The 19,760-nt window shown below is 35.8% G+C and overlaps 1 long non-coding RNA gene and 1 pseudogene across 1 annotated transcript; both read right to left on the bottom strand.

Annotated features, from left to right (window-relative positions):
• Nucleotides 1–472: 472 nt before the first annotated feature.
• Nucleotides 473–4,620, bottom strand: LOC104801413 (annotated as a pseudogene).
• Nucleotides 4,621–5,155: 535 nt separating this feature from the next.
• On the bottom strand, nt 5,156–6,527 carry LOC104801414. The gene is made up of 4 exons (XR_769884.2): nt 6,225–6,527; nt 6,072–6,139; nt 5,288–5,401; nt 5,156–5,186 (listed from the first exon to the last, which is right to left on the bottom strand). It is a non-coding gene; the product is annotated as an uncharacterized LOC104801414 (long non-coding RNA).
• Between the last annotated feature and the right edge of the window lie 13,233 nt (nt 6,528–19,760).

Genomic DNA, 19,760 nt, shown 5'->3' with positions numbered 1-19,760 from the left:
TTGCATTGGTTTTATGGATTTTGAATTCGAACATAATTAAAATGAAATCTGAAATGACCATCCACCATTGAAGCAGCAATGATTATTGTTTTATTTTTCTAAATTGAATGCCAAAATAAGACAAAAATATCTTCTTCTTTTTTTTCATGCCCGTGATTCCAGACAGAGATTTGAGAAAATCCACAAGCAAAGTGATCGGGGGGACAGGGAAAAAACAAGAAAGAGTAAAGCAGCTGCAACAATACAACACTTGAAAAGAAGTCATAGCATATAGCCTTTGCATTCGTCCTCCATCCAAAATTTATTCACACGCGAACCGATCAATGCGCGAGTACAAGAGACACGACACCAAATTACTCCAAGACATTCCCTTTCGGACAGAGACAATGATGCCCGAAATGCAAACTAACGAGGAAGACCCATTTTCTTTATGTTCCATGCCCCTTTCGCCCTCTAAGCCCAGTGTTCACAACCAAATTCGAGATATCGTTACCGGTCTCGATTGATCATTCTCCGAGATGAACTCGAGGTTATCTAAAGGTTTAGAGAGACGTACGTACCTCACTCAAAACGACTGGATAAGTCTGGTTTCCCACTCTCTTCTTTTCATATCCCGCGTGAAAGTGAGGCCCGAGTGCCCACGCCGGCTGGTTCAGGCTCAGCGCCCCATCGTCCCGAACCAGCGACAAGGAAACGGTCGATTGATTGCTATTCAGAATCGTTATCATCGTCGTTGTAAATTTCTCCATCGTCCTCGTCAAAGTTGCTCAAGTCAAGTTGGTAACGGAGAATTCCTCCGATCCCTCCAAACCCTCTGCAGAACTGCGACCCTTCTTGCGATTTATTCGTAACAAACTCGAGGCTGCATCCATATTGTCTGTATTCGTTAGCCAGCCACTCCAGTAGCGGCATCTTCTCCTCCACGTCCAGATCGCTGTTCTCGGCTTTGAAGTTTTCCATATTGCCCTCCTGTTCCTTGTTCAGAAACTTGATCAGTGTTTCACCCGTCGCGTTATTTTTCATCACGTATCTGTTGATGTCCAGATTCTCCCACACGATCAGCGTCTCGACAGCTCCCGACTCCAATGCCTTCAGCGTGTCATCAACACCAAATACGTATTTCCCCTGTGTCCTGGCTTATCTCCTCAAACTCAGGTTCTGTCTGGTCTGTCATCGGCATCTGGTCCGGCTCAGGTTCTTCATCCAAAGGCAGTACAAACTCACCTTCCTCCTTGACAACGATGACTTGCAGCTCGCGGTTCTTGCAGCGGTGGCCGAAAAAATACTTCTCGTCGCACCGGAAACACAAACCGCGGCGTCTCTTCTCGTCGAGCTCTGCGTCGGAGTACCTGCGAAACGGAGGTTTTGCTAGAAGAGTTGCAGAGTTGGGCCCTGCAGGTGATGGCCCAATAGAAGGATTTGTAGCATGCTCTTGACGCCAAGGAAGCCCAGTAGAATAGTTAGGCCCAGTGGGCCCAGGTGATGGTAAAGAGAGAGTGCGAAAAGGGTTTGCAGCTGTTGTTGGTGCTAATCTCCCTGAACGATAGTCGCCGACTTCGGTTGCAGCGGCGCAAAGCGGGCTCGCGTCAAGACGGAGCGCCGTTTTCATTGTCTGTTTCAGCCCTTGAGGGTCTAGAGCTTCAAGCATGTTTCGGACCTCTGTGCGCAACCCATTGATGAAAGCGCACTCAAGCACTGGTTCTGGCGTTTTCGGCAGCTGCGGCAAAAGCTCTTCAAATTCCCGTAGATATTCACCAGCGGAACCCGTCTGCCTTAGAGAAAACAGCCGGGCACTGACTCTGCCGGAAGGCTGCTCCGCGAATCTCGCCATGAGCCTCGACTTGAAATCTGTCCAGTCAGCAAATGGTTCTTCATCTTGTTGCCAATCATACCAGTTGAGGGCTTCTCCATCTAAGCTCAACGTCGCCAAGGGTAGTTTATCGTATTCACGGATGGCGCCGTATTTGAAGTAACGCTCAGCACGAACCACCCACCCTGCTACGTTCGATCCTTCAAACACCGGCATTTCAAGTTTACGGAGGGTGAGATCGTTACCCGTAATGATAGAAACACGCTGAGTATCATCGAGCGCATCCGCAGAACCCGGAAAAATAGTGGTCAAGGGTGGAACAGAAGGCTGCAACTCGGTGATGACGATCGGAGCTTTGCCTTTGTCACCTGGACGAGGCAGACTGCTGGAAGAGTGTTCGCCGGAACCCCCTGGTACTGTCTGTTGCTTCGTGGAAAGTTCCTGACGCTCCAACATACCACAAAGCTTCTCCATCACCTGACTCATAGCTTGCATTTTGGTAACATCCTGTTGAATCTGTGCAACATTGCCCCTCAGTTCTCCCATGTTTCCTCTGATTTCTCCCATAGCTGCTTCAAACTTGCCCAACCTTGAAGCCACCAAATCTTCAAGATGCACAAAACGCTTGTCATCTTTCGGAGGCATGGCGGATCGTTGCTCTGATACCAAGTTTGTTAAGATACGAACAGAATATATAGATATATATATATAATACCAACTGTATTCCTCAAGGAAGAAGGATTACAATTGTTTACCAAGAGGCATACCTCTCTCCCATACACCAGATTCCAGATCTTCGATGCCCCTTTCCCAAAATGAAAACCTAATTATATAGAAGGCTCACCCAACAATATCAAGCTGAGGTGGCACATGCACAATTTATTCTATTAACCGAATACCCAGTAATTATTCTCTGCCAGAAAGATTCTTCTGTTGCTGCTCCTTGGTTGCTCCTTGCTGCGCCAGTGATAACAGAACCGGGCCCACCTTGTCCCCTGCTTATTCTCTCTCTTCTCGCTTCTTCTTCTTCTTCATCGTATTACCCATAAAAACCTTATCACCTGGCTTATCTCCTCAAAGTATTTGCCTATCAAACGCTTCTCTTGAATGAACTTCACGTTGGCCAGGATTTCGGAAGATAGCTCGATAGCCTGGTTGAATCCATTCTCTCCTCCGTACGAGACATCAACAACGTTAAGGATCTTCGCCTGAAGACGGGGATCAAACATATCTGACTGACTCAGCTCAGTCTTGAAGTCAGCTGAACCAGCAAGGATCAGCCGGGTTGATGAAATACTGTGTGGCGAGTTCAGCAGTCTTCCTCACGTAATTGTGGCGCTTCTCCATACAGAGACGGGCAAACCGAAGTGCTGATTGTCCTCCCCTTCCGTGTTTTCTTTGGGAGATCAACAGAGAACTTGTGAAGCACCTCTCGGGTATACCACTGAGAGTACCAAAGAGGGTTCCATTCCCATCCGTCACGATAAATCCGAACTTCTCGTCAGATTCCAGCAGTTCATTCAGCGCTTCCGTGTGGAACTTGTTGTCACAAAGGTAGAGGGACGCATTTATAGGCCTGAACGGTTCAAAGTCGATGATAACCTTCTTTTCCTTTCCATCTTCATTGACGACGGTGCCAGTATATAGCACGAGCCCGTTTGGAGGCACCTTGCTGAAAAGTTTCAGCCGTTGCTGGGCAGAGGTTATGGCCCCCAAAACAGATTGCTGGTTCACCCTGCTCTTGATGTTTGAAGCAGTTCCATATTCATCACCCAACATCTTGGTAACACGAGAGATCTGATCACGAGGAGCCATGACAAGAGAGATCATGCTTGTCCCATTCCCTCGAGCAGCCTCGAGTGCTTTGATAAGCTTCTTGATTTTCCATATCTCGATGTTCTTGTCGTTGTCGTGATTGTCAGCCATGGGGATGATTGTATAAGCGAAACGAAACTGTCACAGAGAGTTGCAAACGCAGAGGCTAGTTAGAATACAAAAAGGCATCGGCATATCATTTAAGAACAATGCGATCATAAATGTAATCTCCTCTTCAAAGAGTAAGAAGCAAAAGCAATCTACCAAGAGCCGACAAAACTCGAATTCAGTGGCACATGATGTCCTGAGATTCTTTATCATAAATATATCCCAAAAAGAAACAAGGGAACCTAGACAAGTAGAAAAACAAGTACAAATTCGTATACGATATGTTCATCAGCAATAGTAAATATTCATTCTGCATGGCTTTTTCCCACACGAGCATATAATTATTTAACCTTTCTTCTGAAGGATTTAAGAACCCATCCACGCCGATAAACAAGGCGAGAATCATCAGCTTCGATCAATCTTTAGATCTCGTGCAAATCAATCTCGCATCGATTTAAATCATATTCTCGCCGACCAAATCCCGATCGAAAAAGGCAAAACGGCACAGAAAACAGCACATTCAACATGATCAGAAAATCCCCATACGCAATTCAAATACAACAATACAAAAACCAAAATTCACTCAAAAAACCTAACCACAACGAAACCAGACGAAGTTCAACATATCCGAAAAATTCAAAATTCCATCAGATCATTTCAAGCAACAACAATCAACACGCATATAAACCAGACCACGACTCAATCGCTAGAATATCAGACAAAAAAATTAAGGAAAGATCCAGAAAATCAACAACGATAGGAAAAGAAGAAGAAGAACGAAGAACGAAGATCGAGAAAATCACCTGACAAAAGAAATTGCGTAAAGGAAACGGATAATTCTCTTCGCATGCCCAAGCCTCGAGAGGAAAACAATGCTTGAAATATATTGGTCATGTTCTCGGTAGCGCAATGTTGTACCTTCTCGCAATGCTGGCATTGATGATCGAAATGGAGATCGGAAGCAGCAGTTCTCGTGCTTGCCCTTGCTTTCTTCCCGACAATTACCCAATTTTGGATGAAGCTACTGTAACATGAAACCCGATACAGTGAGGATAACCCATTCTCGTGTTTATTTTTTTTTCTATTTTAGTAAGATGAGGAGGCGGTGAAAACCTGGAATCTGCTTCATCTTCCATGCTCATAAGGGCCCGGATTCCCCCGCAGCGGCTATAGCCAATAACTAAGATGTTCTCAACCTACACAATGAAATTATCTAATCCTTATCTTCTCAACATGAAAACAAATACAGCTATCTTCTCCCTGTTTCTACTTCTTCATGAATGAGGGAAAAGAACCCAAAGACTGCAAACTGATCCTTTTACTGAATTTTTCAACAGTTGATTTAGGAGTTTATTATATTATAAAGCATTAATGAAGCTTATAAGTCAGAACTACTCACATTAAGGAAATTAACGGAAAATTCGAGAGCAGCTTTTGTTTCTGAAGGCTCAGACTGAAACAGCAACAGAGAAACAAGTGATGACATCAAGTTTCTGGGAAAGGTATACCAACATGGAGAAAACACAACAGTCTAAAAGGATTTTTTTTCAATACCTCATACGCAGGTACTAAATTCGCAATATTCCTAACTGTGAAGGCCTCTCCCGGCTGAAATCCTAGAATAATGGAAGGACAGACCCTAGAGTCTGCACAAGCAATCACCAGAAACTGTTCCTTAAACCGTTAGCAACGAATCCCTTATCCAGACAACAAACAGTTAAAACTACAAGATATTCCGAAAGTTAAAGCAAAAGGCAGTTAACTTCCTCCAAAAGACGTAGATCATAAAATCTCTATATATCTGAATTTCATGGAAGAAAATCTAATCAATAAGTAAACAGCAAATGGCTTAACATAAGATGCGGTAACCAGAATGAATCCAACAACTAAATAAAGTGAGCCTTGCATACTTTTCTAGTCCACTTTTGGTTAATGCTCTGAAGGAAAGAAGCTAAATAATGCTCAAGTATGCTTAATTTCTAAAAAGCACATTGCCTTGTTTGCGATATCGAAATGCAGCAGAGCCACTTAGCCAACACTCAGAGGAAAGGATATCAGCCATGACACCAATCCAAAATAACTAAATAGAAAACCTAAACTAACACAGAAGCAATAGAACAAATCCAAAATCACTAAAGGATCAGAACTCTACATCTGCAAAGTAACAATTTAAACACCACAGAAGCAGCATCCAAAATTGAACGAATTTCTGAAGCCATAACAGAATCGCTACTCAGGTGACAAACTCTTTATTCCCCATTCCGACGATCAGAGAGAGATAAAAACTTCAAATTCTTACAAGAATCCGACAAGAAAAGTTCATCAACCGCTGAATTACCTGAAAAGGGCTAAAAATCTCAGCTGGGTTTCCTCAGTTTATCTCAACTTCACCTCGGAACCAAATATCTGCAGAAAAAAGAAACGAATGAGCAAACCCAGAAATCGAACCGTGTCCAGATTGAGAGGTACGAGACAGAAAATCCAAACACACCGCTTGTTTTTGCGAGTGAGCGACTAATGTGGAACATGTAGGAACCTTGGAAACAATCAAGTGTCCGGAAACGGCCGCCATTAGAGACCTCTATAAAGGAAACGTGGTGGGTCTGGAAATTACGAATCTGGAACGGAGAAGATTGGATCCAAAGAGGCCTCATCTGAGAAAAGGTGAGAGCTTGTGATTAAAAGCTTCAGCTTTTATTAAGGAATAAAAAAAAGGGGGAATTTGGAAAGACGTGGATCGAAGAACGCTTGAAAGTCTCCAACAAAGACAGAGAAACCAAGGCTTTGTGATCGGAGTTTTGTCCCTACCAGACAAAGTCGGTCGCCTTTTTAGGTTTCCCTTAGCTTTTTTTTTAACAACAAAAAAAGGGAAATGCTTTTTTGTTACATTAAATAAACGTTCGTAAGAACGAGTAAGATTTGATGGGTTATATCGAATTAAGATTCTATCTCATCGAATCCAAAATCTTTGCAACACGGCAAATAATTGTGACAATGGAGAGTGTACCAATTTTTTTTTAAATAAATAAACTTATAACTTGTGTGGAAATTCAATTCTATGAGAGAGGAAAATGGTCACAAATCCAATCCCACCTTCTTAAGTCCTTGTTACCATTTCATAAGAAAAGGAAAAAAAATCCATTCAGGAGAGGAGATTCTAGATCCCATATTTTATGGAAACCTACAGTCTGATTCTATTGGTCGTTAAAAAATGAAATATATCTATAATCGTAGTGATAGAATTTTCCTTTTTCACAAAAGGAAATGACGCTATACGCGTCGGTTCATGTCCAATCCGTGCGGAAGAAGGGATGAAGAAGAAAACGCATATAAATACCGACACCCCTCCACCTGCAATGCCTCGTTCAATTGCTCATCGACCCAAAAGCAGAAGCAGAAGCAAGATTTCGTCATCAGATATGATGAAGACGATGGCTATTACGCATACTTTCCTCGTCCGCGACGCCTACCTCGTCCCATGCTCCTTTGGCTTTCGCCTCATGTTTCGAGATTCCTTCGTCCACGTCCATGAAGATATCCCCTTTGATCATCATCGCCGTTTCTCGAGACCGAGACCCGATGCATCTTCACTTGCATCCCGACATCCAAAATTGTCCCGTTCAAACCCTAATCCATCTCCCGACGTCGTTCCAAGTGAGAAGAAGACGAAGACGAAGAAGAGAAGCTCGGAGTTGATTGCTGGTTCGGTTACAACAAACCCTAACCCAACTTCCGACATCGTTCAGGACCCTCCTGTTCCAAGTGAGGAGGAAACGAAGAAGAAGAAGAAGAAGAGAAACTCGGAATTGTTGGCTAATTCGGTCACAACAACCCCTAATCCAACTTCCGACGTCGTCGTTCAAGCAACTCCTGTTCCAATTGAGGAGGAGGAGAAGGCGAAGACGAAGAAGAGAAGCTCGGAGTTGATTGCTGGTTCGGTTACAACAAACCCTAATCCAACTGCCGACGCCGTTCAAGAAACTCGTGTTCCAAGTGAGGAGGATGAGAAGACGAAGAAGAGAAACTCTGAGATGTTTGCTAATTCGGTCACAACAAACCCTAATCCAACTGTCGACGCCGTTCAAGAAGCTCCTGTTCCAAGTGAGGAGGATACGACGAAGAAGAAGAAGAGAAACTTGGAGTTGTTCGCTGGTTCGGTTACGACAAACCGTTCTCCGTCGCCGAGCGATGTACCGATCCCGATGTTCTTCCTGAGAGAAAGGATCAAGCTCTCGAATCCACGATTCGACGTGAAGAAGAACAAGAGAGCTTATCAACTTTTCATTTTATATTGTTTACTAGTCGTAGCAATTTCGAGTTGAAGTATATCACTGTGTATACTTATTTTCAGAATTCTCAGTTGTAATTTTTTCTTTAATAATAATAATTTTGCTATATTTTATCTCGATTGTTTATATTATTATCAATTGTAATCCTAATGATTTCATATACAGATTTAATGGCAGAGTAAGATAAGTTGAGGGTTAAATTTAATATTTAAAATTTAGGCCAAAATAGATTTTTATATAATAAAGATGGAAAAAATCTATTTTTTTATTTTAACATGATTTTTATAACAAATGAGAATTAAGAAATATTAAAATCATAATTTTTGAAGACTTTTTACTATACCATAATTTAAAATATTTATTAAATGATATTTAACTAAAGAAAAATTTTAAATGACCAATGAAATTTAAAAATTCAGCTATATAAATGATGAGGTGGAGAATGATGTGTCATTACCAGATTCCTTTAAATTTCTTTATTAATATATACTAGGTGTGAACCGCGCGATGCGCGGTTTATTATTTTTCATTGTCAATTTAAATACTTTTTTATTTTAAAAAATTATTGATATAAAGATAACAAAAGGCATATATTGATCTATATGGAGGAAAGAGAAGATAAAGGAATATAGATATCATTATATTATTATATTATAAAATTATTTTTATATATATGCTGAATACTAATTTTTTATATTTTTCACGGTGAACTATATGTTTAATCAATATAATAGGTCAGATTTTTCTATATTTTTATGTATATATTCACATAATAATAATAATGATGATGATATTTCATACTAAACAATTTAATACAATTTTCTATAAAAATTAAATGGCAATAATTTTTAAAAAATTCAAACTGAATAAAAGAAAGAAAGTACAATAAAATTTGAATATAATCCAATCAAATAGAATCTCATGAATCGAAAAGTTATTTGTTTTTATGTTTTTATTTAGTAAATAAAATTTAGAAAATGTTTTATGCATAAATAATATGGATTATAAACCAAATGGATACTAAGTGTATCGATCGTTTTTCCAAAATAGGATTTTGGTGAAATGTCGTGATCACTTATTTTGGTTTTGTACCACGCTCTTCTGCGTTCAAGTAGGAACAACTTGCAGCGGCATGGAGAAAGGCGTGCAAAGGGATTGGTATGAAAAGATTTATGATTGAGGTTGACCATTTCTTTGTTGCGAATCCTAAAAAACTTTTTTGTACATGCTTTAAAAAAATTGGAGAATTTTGATATCAAACTCTAATGGAAAATGTGGTTATTATATATTTAATTTTTATATAGATAGTTTTCTTTTTTAGAATATTTGAATGCGATAAATAAATTAGATAACTAAATAAATCGTATAGAAATATCTTTATCTACTCGTTTTTAAGTTAAAAGAAGAGGATTTTACAAAGTGGTTATTAGGATATAATCTATAATAGTGGTCTTGGAAATGCGTTGAAGGGAGATGAGATGATTCGTATTATTGAGGGCTTCAATTTAACCCACTCGTACCATCCATCCAAAGCCTCATCTTTCACAAAGTCGAAGTCATACCTACAAAAAATTCCCATATTATTTTTTTATTAGTTGCTTCGTATTATGTGAGTGTCTTATAACGTAGATCTTTATCACCATTAAAAAATCTTCAAGTTCAGCTTGCGTCACAGTCGACGACCTCCCACACTGGTATTCAGTTCCTCGCTGAATCCATGAATGGATCAGCAAGAGGTTGAGGGTCATCGTAAGTTATCCTCTGAGTTAGAATTTTGATAATACCCTCCGCTTCGCGCTCTATCCTACTTCTCACATCCACCTCCATCGGCGTCATAGCTGTAACCTCCTAGGATGAGATGAGAATGAAAATAACGAAATTGAGAACTTACCGTGAGGGAGAGATTGTTGTCTGCAAATTTTACAATTCTAAACTCGTTTTTATTTCCAAAGCATTATTATCGTTTTTTCATATAGTAAAGATTTTTACACCATGAACTATCATCAATTACCCTATTTAATCCAAAACATCTATTTCGTTTCTTTTTTTTTTTATGTATATATAATGAAGATACAACCTTTTCTAATTATAAATAATAAATACGTTTAAACCCAATAAAAATTGAAAAAACTGCCATAACCTCTTCATTGTGCCCCACATTATGCTAATTAGTGACTAATAAATATTTTTACAACCGTTGTTTCTAGTAGTGACATAATGAATATTATTGGCCACGTCTTTTGTATACGTTTTTTACTCTTTAAATTGCAATAATTTGTTGACACTTATAAAATAATTATAATATTTTTGGCCAAGAAGAATTGAACAACTCTTTATTTATATAATAGACTTTATATAATAAAGATAAAATTTTAAATTATAATAATATGTTAATATTTTGTTATTATATTGTCTCCTAATCTTTAAAAATATTTAACTTTTAAACTGTAATACTGTGGTATTATTTTTCTTATATTATCTCACAATCTTTTTTAAAAAATATTTTAATGTTTTAAACTATAATAATATAGTATTTTTTTTTTATTATATTGTCTCCTAATATTTTTTATAAATATATTTTTTAAAGTAAATGAAGTTTTAAATTAGATGTAGCTAATAAATATCTTTATGGACCAATAAAAAAAATTCATGTAGGATGATGAGATGATGATTTCACCACAATCCTTTAAACACAACTATTTATATAATTAGATTATAAAATAAAAAATCACATTTTGATGGAGTGAAAAACTTTGCATCCTGATATCTAATGAAATTGGATTTATATTTTCGGCTAATCACATATAAATACCTGAACTTTTACAAAATTTTCAAATAAATACCTGAACTATAAAACTCCCAAATCAATATCTGAACTTTTCAAAACTTCCATATAAATACCCAAACTCTTTAAAAACTTTCAAATACAACATTTTTTGTTGATGGCTATAGAAATAATAATTATAAAATATTAATATAGCCATATTGTTTCATTAAAATTATTAATAATCTGTATATATTTTTTATATGTTAGGTAGACTTAATGAAATTGACATTCTTCTTTGTATATATATTCTTTGACTTGCGTTGCATGAATATGAATGAAAATTTTTTTGATGACCAAAAAAGAGCTTTTAAAACTCATCGAAACACGAGTTTATGATACCAACGACTGAAGATGTTTCTTGCCTTATAATGCAAAATGGTAATGATATTATTAGTGACCCGATTTAGCTTTGTGTCATCAAATCCAATGGTCAAGTAGACCATCTAAACATTTTAATTCTTATCCACTTAAAGGTTATGATTAGGGCAATGTTGCAAGAGGAAAAATACTCACCGCAGAGAAAGTCAACTAATATGTATACTCATACACGTATACGTATATACACATATACGTATATACATATATACATATTTCTATATACGTATATATGATACACATTTATGCATATATATACATATACATTTTTATACACATGCATATATACACTTATATGTATGTATATATGATTAGACAATCATACTGTACATCTTATCATCTAACACTGTCATGTTAAAAAAAAATGAAAAAGAACAAAATTTTACAAATCTATACAGTATATAGTCCATAAAAATTCATCAACTTGCAAATGGTTCGAAAATTAATTTCTCAATCTGTAGTGTACAAAAAAATCCTCAATTTGCAAATGTGTCATTAGAATGTCTGAACTTGTAAAACAATACCAAATTAAAATTTTGACCAATTTTGTCCATCATTTCTGTTAAATATCATCATGCATGGTATTCCACGTCATATTCTGTGTCAGAATTAATTACCACGTCAGTTCCTAAATTAAATACCTGATAAAAATTAAACCGGCAAATGAAATCGATTTGTTAAAACGGTCTAGGACTAACCGTTTATTTAAAAAATAAAAACCCATAAAATTCTCTCCTAAATAAAATCTTAATATTTCTTCCATATCCTCGATTGAACCCTAACCGCCTCTCTTCTTGGACCTCTTTGGTTCTGTCTTCTTCTTTGGATTTTCTTCTTCGGTTTTCCCTCTCTGTCGACTTCTTCCATTTCGTGTCTTCTTTGGTTTCTATCTCTCCTTGGGTTTCATCGACTTGTGATTTCTTCGACCTCATCTCTGGGTTCGACTTGTATCTCCGTGGTCTTCGACTTCTTCAACGTCATCTCTGGGTCCGACTTATTATTCTTCAACTTCTATCTCTTTCGGTTGAAAACAAAAAATCCTATGACAAACAAATTCAAAAATAATATCATTCAGTGGAATTGGTTCATATATATTACAACTTAACATCAAATTTCTTCTATTCTATCTTTTATTTTTTTCTGTATTTTCTCACGAGATGAATCATTATTCTCTCCTATTTGTTTTATATTTGTTTGCGGGATTGAACAATAGTTTTTTAAATAATTTGTTATGCTATACTTTTTGGATATTATAGATTGATTTTTCAAATTTTGCAATAGATGAAGCGAGAGGAATGTCTGTATTTTTTAATTCTTATTTTCAAGCTATATATTTTTAATTTCATTATAAAAAACAATTTAACAACCCAGAAAATAACTCATCTTCACTTGAAAAAAAAATCAAACCATTTATATCAAATTCAAATTCATGTTGTCTAACAGATTCGAATAACCCAAAATATTCTCAGGTAAATAGATTCAAGTTAAGGGTTTTTTTAATAAATCGATTCATGAAATCGATTTCGTTTATTGATTTAATTTGCTTCCATTATTTAATTCAGAGATTGATGATGTGACAATTAATTGTGACGTGGAATGTCATGTAGGACAACATTTAATAGAAATGATGGTTAACGATTGATCAAAAATTTAATTGGCACTGGTTTGCCAGTTCAGACATTCTAATGACATGATTTGCACTTTGATGATTTTTTTTTCTAGATTACAAGTTGAGGAATTAGTTTTCCAACCATTTTCAAATTGAGTAATTTTTATGGAGTTTACTTTTATATATATATATGCAATATGCATCGGGTTGACCATAAGATCTCAATTTTGAGCTTTCGTCAAAGTAGCAAACTTCTTTCTAACACGTTTAATATCTAACTAATACTTTTTACAAATTTTAGTGCCTAAAACTTTTAATATCAACGAACATTCCGCCAAATGATGATCATATCATATTGGACAATCAATGTAAACTTAGATCGTAGAAAAATTATATGAAATATTAAAGTAGAAATTTACATTTCCAATATATAGACTTTGTCCTTAACCTCTTCTACATCCTGGATGACAGCATCCAAGCAGACAAACGTATCATCACCATCACCATCATCACATTTTATGTTATATTTTACTGCCATAGTGTTAACCTACAATGAACCACATCAATCAAGAGATGAAAAATAACCTATTAAACCCATGAGAGAAAGAAGAGAAGAGATGAAAGAGTTAGTCCATTACTTACCCCATAATTGGTCAATGTTACCCCATAATTTATGTAATATTGATATTACATTGACATATATGTATTTTTTTCATCTATTTTTAATATATATATATATATATATATATTAGACATATCTCAATTTTACGTTCTCTGTTGTTGTTGTTTTTCCTATTTTATAATTTTAGCAAGTCATATAGTTTTTTTATATCAAATTTGTAATATAATTTTTATTAAAAAAAATGAATATGAGTTTTTATGTTCATTTGAATTCATGTTTTTAGTCTCTTGAAATTTTCTTATTTATCATATGTTTTACATATTGTTTATGTTTTTATTCATAATTTTACTTTGAATGTTAACCACAACCACAATATCGTCTCCAACGCAAGCTGCACCATCAACTTTCTTGCTCCTTTGGCTAAGATGTTTTTCTCATCTCTATCTCTCTCTTTTCCCTTTCTTACCCAAAAATGATCAATAATCGAAGACAACGTGTTTGTCAAGAATTAAATGACAATTGTACCATGACTCGTCAACGCCAAAAGATTGGAGATTTTCAGTTTTGACATTTATCTAACGGTTACATATTTATGGAAAATTCAATAAAATCTTATATTAGGAAAAAAATCTTTCGATTTATATATCAACATCTACATCTTTTTTTTAAATTGATTGAATATAAATAAAATCCTATCTAACACATAATTGGATAAATTTTAAAATCAAATTAATCGAATATATAACTTTACAAATAAATTTTAATATTGTAATAAAAACAGGATGCAAATTAAATAGAAATCAAAATTAGACAGTAAAAATATTAAATAATATATTTTTAAAAATCTTTTTATAAAATAACAAAATTTGACCAAAAGCCAGGATATGGGTAACTGTAACCAAAGTGTGGAGTACTCAATTACTCCACGTAGATTTCAACCGGCTTCACGTATAGAAAAAATAACACAATGTAGATATAAAAGAAGTATTATGAAAAGAATAAGAAGAATAATTTTACTATCTTTGTTGCAAAGTCTGTAAAAATAAAAGTCTATTCAATTCCATTAAATTCAGTTTCTTTTTTTCTAATTTTTGAAGAAACGACGGCTCCAAATGATAGGTAATTGTGAAGTATTTGTCAAGAAAAGCACTTGACATGTATAAATTTGGATCCTTTATATATCGAATTTTATTGTAAGAGCGAAAACTATTGAAACCCACATGAGAAAAATTCATTCAAAACCAAGAAGAGAGATTTAATGAAATGAGAAAATTCTAGCACATAACACATATAAAGAGAATTTAACAGAAACACATGTCTGAGCAAAATTCGGAAAGCAGAGAAGAGGAAAAAAATACTGAAGAGGCTTACTTAGTCCTTATCCAACATCCTTACAAATTATCTTTCTCAAAAAATCTTTCGTAGAAGAAGAAATCCCCCGGAAAATCTTCGGAGGAATCCGGAGATTCCAACGGATCACAACTTTGAATATCTCCTCCACCGTCTCGTCGTAGAATGGAGGAGCTCTAGCGAGCATAGTGTAAACTCGACGCTTCCAACATTGACTTATTCGGCGTACGATTTTCTGAATCCTAAAAAAAATTAAAAAAAAAATTAAACTTTTGTTTCTTTATATTAGATACAGGTTTTATTTTATTTAAAATCAAATTTTAATTTATTTATTTTTAATTTTTTATAAATTAACCAATTTGGTAATTTTTTTTACATGGCAATGAGATTTGTTTGATGTAGTAAAAATTATAATGTCACACCGGATCTGAGAAATTGAACTCGTGTGCGTTTCCGTTGAGAAATTGAAGTAACTCTTGTAAAAAAAATTACAAAAGCATATGTTGTAACAATACCATCAAAGATACAAAAAGACATGATGGGTCACTCACTTACTTCCCCATTTCCAAAAGAAGACGTTGTGAGTGCCAGCCAATATCAACGAATAAACAGAAATGAACACATCTCAATGTCACCTTTTCATAGAAACGTCGGAAAGTCTTCAATATTGTTGAGCATGACCTGTGCAACAGCATAACAAAAAACAAATTAACCAAAAAACACATATGGACCCAAAGATCAACGAATAAGAGGTGCAAAAGGAAATGATGACACAATAATACATCAAATTGGAATTAATTAGAAAAAGAGCAGATATAATTGCTAATTAATAGGATTAATGATTAGTTTGTCACCTTTTTTGTTCTAATTTTTAACTTTGTTGTGCTAATAACTGTAATTAATTAAAACTTTATCGTCATTTAATTCTATCATATTGATATGTTGATTCAAATTCCCCATGTATATAATTTTTTTGGTAAAATTACAATAAATACCATTTACTTTAATCATAAATGTGGTGGACTAATGAATAGGCTAAATGACCAATAAAAATTAAGAAAACAGCCAAGTGGATGCCAAATAGATGATGAGGTGCTTCACCACCAGCCTTCAAATCCAACTTTTTTATATATAGATATAAATTTTAATATTCCTCGGTCGCTTTTTTTTAAAAAAAAAATTCGTGAAGAAAAGGCAATGCGCTCATCTTCAACTTGAATTTACCCACTCACTTATATGGGCCTTGGCCCATAATCTTATTCGGGTTAAACCCATATTATTAATGGGCCTATACTACTTAGGCCCAATCCTCATTTTTTGTTTACACGAAGTTGAATCTAAACCTAGATGAATTTTATTTCAATACGTTCCACAATGATTTTTTTTTTTTAATATTGTATATATTTTTTGTGTGCTGAATATAGGAAACTAATAAAAATTTGGTGGAAAAATGTTGGAGACTTGCGAAAAAAACTATGGTAACATATCTTATTTATATAAAGAGACATGAAACAATTGTTTGGGTTCAAATTATTGAGAAAATAGTTATACTTAGAGATCCTAAATGATGTTTAGTTGTTAGACTCTGCTACCATAATAGAGATTTGGTGGAAACATATTAGAAAATTTTCATTATTTAAAATAAAAGATTACAATATTTATTTGCATAGACATGAAAAACAATTGCAAGATCTTATTTAATTAATATATATATATATATATATATATATAATATAAAAAATAAAAGCTAACCTAAATATCATAATCTTCTCGGATATTTTCAGTATCTCGGATAGAAACATCCAACAAATTCGAATGATTTTTTTTCAAAATTAAATAGATACACATTTATCGTTTTACTATTTACTACCTATTTTTTTATATATAAATTAGTTGTAAAAAAGTATAACTATATTTGTCTTTAATTCTTGACCATTAATTTTTCAACTTTTCTGAGAAAGCTTCGAAGAACTTTGAGCAAAGAGATTGTAGATTCAGAAATTTTTCCTTGTATTACTCCAAATCTCGATTACATCCTGTATATATACAAATTGCAAAAAGAATAAAAGTATCTCTATAGACCTCTAAACCTATGCTCTAGTTTATACAATTATCGAATGCAAAGTCAGCATAAACCACCATGTACATGTTTCTGACATAACAGATCGTACTGATTCTCAACCAAATCGAAAACATAATCACGTGACGGTTAAAACTCCACCTCAAGATGGAGAATACAAATTATATATCCCCATCTTGGATAAAAGGTAGTGAAATTGATCAGTGAACAAAGGCTTCGTGAGTAAATCCGCAACTTGATTTTGCGAAGACACATGAAGGAGTTTTAGTGTACCAGAGAGAATGTGATCACGTAAGAAGTGGCAGTGTAGCTCAATGTGCTTTGAGCGCTCATGATGTATCGGGTTCGTCGTCAAGTGCAATGTCGATTGATTAACACAAAATATATTGTAGGGTTTGGAACAAGGGAGCTTCAGCTCAGTGAAGAGGGAAGATAACCATAGCAGTTCACACGATGTCTAGGTTAGTGCACGATATTCTGACTCGATACTGCTACGAGAAACTGTAGCTTGTTTCTTGGCTTTCCAAGAAATCATCGAGGTTCCAAGAAAAACGCAGTAACCAGTAATTGATCGTCTTGAATCTGGGCAAGACGCCCAAGCGGCGTCCGAATATGCGCTGAAACTGAGTGAAGAGTTTGCATAATACAGAAGACCCTGAGCAGGAGCAAGTTTCAGGTATTTTATGACTCTGTAAGCAGCAGATAAATGATCAGACCTCGGTGCAGCCATGTATTGACTCAATTTCTGGACAGCAAAGGATATGTCTGGCCGAGTCACTGAGAGATATATTAACTTCCCAATCAGCTGACGATAGTAAGAAGAATCCGTTAGCAGTTCCCTAGAATTTTGATCAAGCTTCGACTTCATGTCCATTGGTGTTTTCACTGGTTTACAACCCAGAAGGCCATACTCTTCAAGTAGCTCCAAAGTGTATTTTCGTTGGCAGAGATGTATGCCAGAGGGAGATCCAGCAATCTCGATACCCAAAAAGTAGCGAAGGTCTCCAAGATCTTTGACCTGAAATGATTGTTGTAGAGTGATCTTAGTACGACAAATCGTATCAGCATCATTGTCGGTTATTAGCAAATCATCCACATACACCAGAACTGCAGTGATCGTTTTGCCTGAATGTTGGACAAAGAGTGAATTATCAGAACTGCATTGGACGAAACCAACGGCAACCAAAACACCTGATAGTTTGAGGTCCCATTGTCGTGAGGCTTGTTTCAAGCCATAGATAGATTTTCGCAGTCGACAAACAAGATTAGGTTACTGCTTCCCCCCTGAATTTCTGAATATCCCAGTAGTAGTGTCATGTAAATATCTTCGGAAAGATCGCCATTGAGGAATGCATTCGAGACATCCATTTGAGAAAGAATCCAGTTCTACGAGGCTGCTAGAGCAAGGATCAATCGAACTGTGGTCATCTTCGCAACCGGACTGAAGGTGTCAAGATAGTTCAAGCCTTCAATTTGGGTAAATCCCTTAGCAACCAACCTTGCTTTGTGTCTCTCTATGCTACCATCTGCATTGTACTTCACTTTAAAAATCCATTTGCACCCCATAGGATGCTTGTTAGGAGGCAATGGACAAATATCCCAAGTATGAGTTCGAGTCAGAGCATCTAACTCACTTTTCATGGCCGATTTCCAAACCTCGGACAACAACGCTTGTTTATGGGTCTTAGGTTCGGGTTCTATAAGAATGGATAAGGCAAACTATTTGTATGGATTGTTTAGGTGAGTATAGGATAGATAAGAAGATACGAGATATAAAGAGTTGGAACTTTGATGGGGGGTTGATGGTTTTGTAAGAAATAGCAGTGGTAGTCTGCTAGATAGGAAGGGGGTTGACAATGACGCTGTGATTTGCGAAGTATTCTATGAGGAGCAACTATAGCAGAAGGTTCAGAAGATTCCTTCGAATTTTTAGATTTCGAAGGAGGAGAAGAAACAGAATCTGAAAGAATATGAGAAGTAGGAGAAGAAACATAATCTGAATGAATTGGAGAAATAGAGGAAGGTGTGATTGGAAAAGAAGTTGGTGTATCATAAAGATAATAATGAAATGGGGATGTAGGAAAGAAATCAATAGTTTCAGAAGACATAGTGGTCTGCTGAAATGGAAATATTGTTTTATTGAAGTTGACATTTCGAGAGATCGATATGATATTAGTATCCAGGAGTGCGGTAGCCTTTAACATTGGGAGGGTAACCAAGAAACACACATGGCGACGCACGGGGAGTGAATTTATGGCGGTCTTTTGGAAGTGTAGACACATAACAGAGGCAACTAAAGGTTCTTAGGTGAGAGTAGTTTGGTATTTTTTAGGTCAGTTTCTGATAAGGAGAAATGTGATCAATGAGAGGTGTCGCAATGCGATTTATTAGATAAACCGCAGTTTTAACACATTCTCCCCAGTATGGAAGAGAGACATTGGACTAAAATAAGAGGGCTCTAGCGACGTTTAGTATGTGTTGGTGCTTTCTTTCGACTACCGAGTTTTGTTCGGGTGTGTATGGGCAAGAAGACTGATGTAATATGTCTTTGGTTGCCAAAATTGTTGGTTATAATGCTCTACGATGATCCGTGATATGACATTTTGACTATGTATTGATTCATTGGTTTATGAATGCATTACTTTTCCCGTTATATGATTAGCATGTTTGTTATATTACGGTAAATATCCTTGAATCATTGCAGATGATTCTAAACTCCCTGGTCAGTTATCATTGTGGGAACAATGATGAATTAAGACCAGCATGATGTGTGATAGATGATTATGATCATGTGCATTGGATGCAAATCACAATCATGGGTTCTCGTTTGGAACGAGTTACTGGATGACCCGCATGAGATTGTCACATGGACATG

This window comes from Tarenaya hassleriana, unplaced genomic scaffold (genome assembly GCF_000463585.1).
Source record: "Tarenaya hassleriana unplaced genomic scaffold, ASM46358v1 Cleome7, whole genome shotgun sequence".
NCBI lineage: Eukaryota > Viridiplantae > Streptophyta > Magnoliopsida > Brassicales > Cleomaceae > Tarenaya > Tarenaya hassleriana.
Note: the sequence above shows the minus strand (reverse complement) of the source record. Positions and strands in the feature narration are given on the sequence as shown.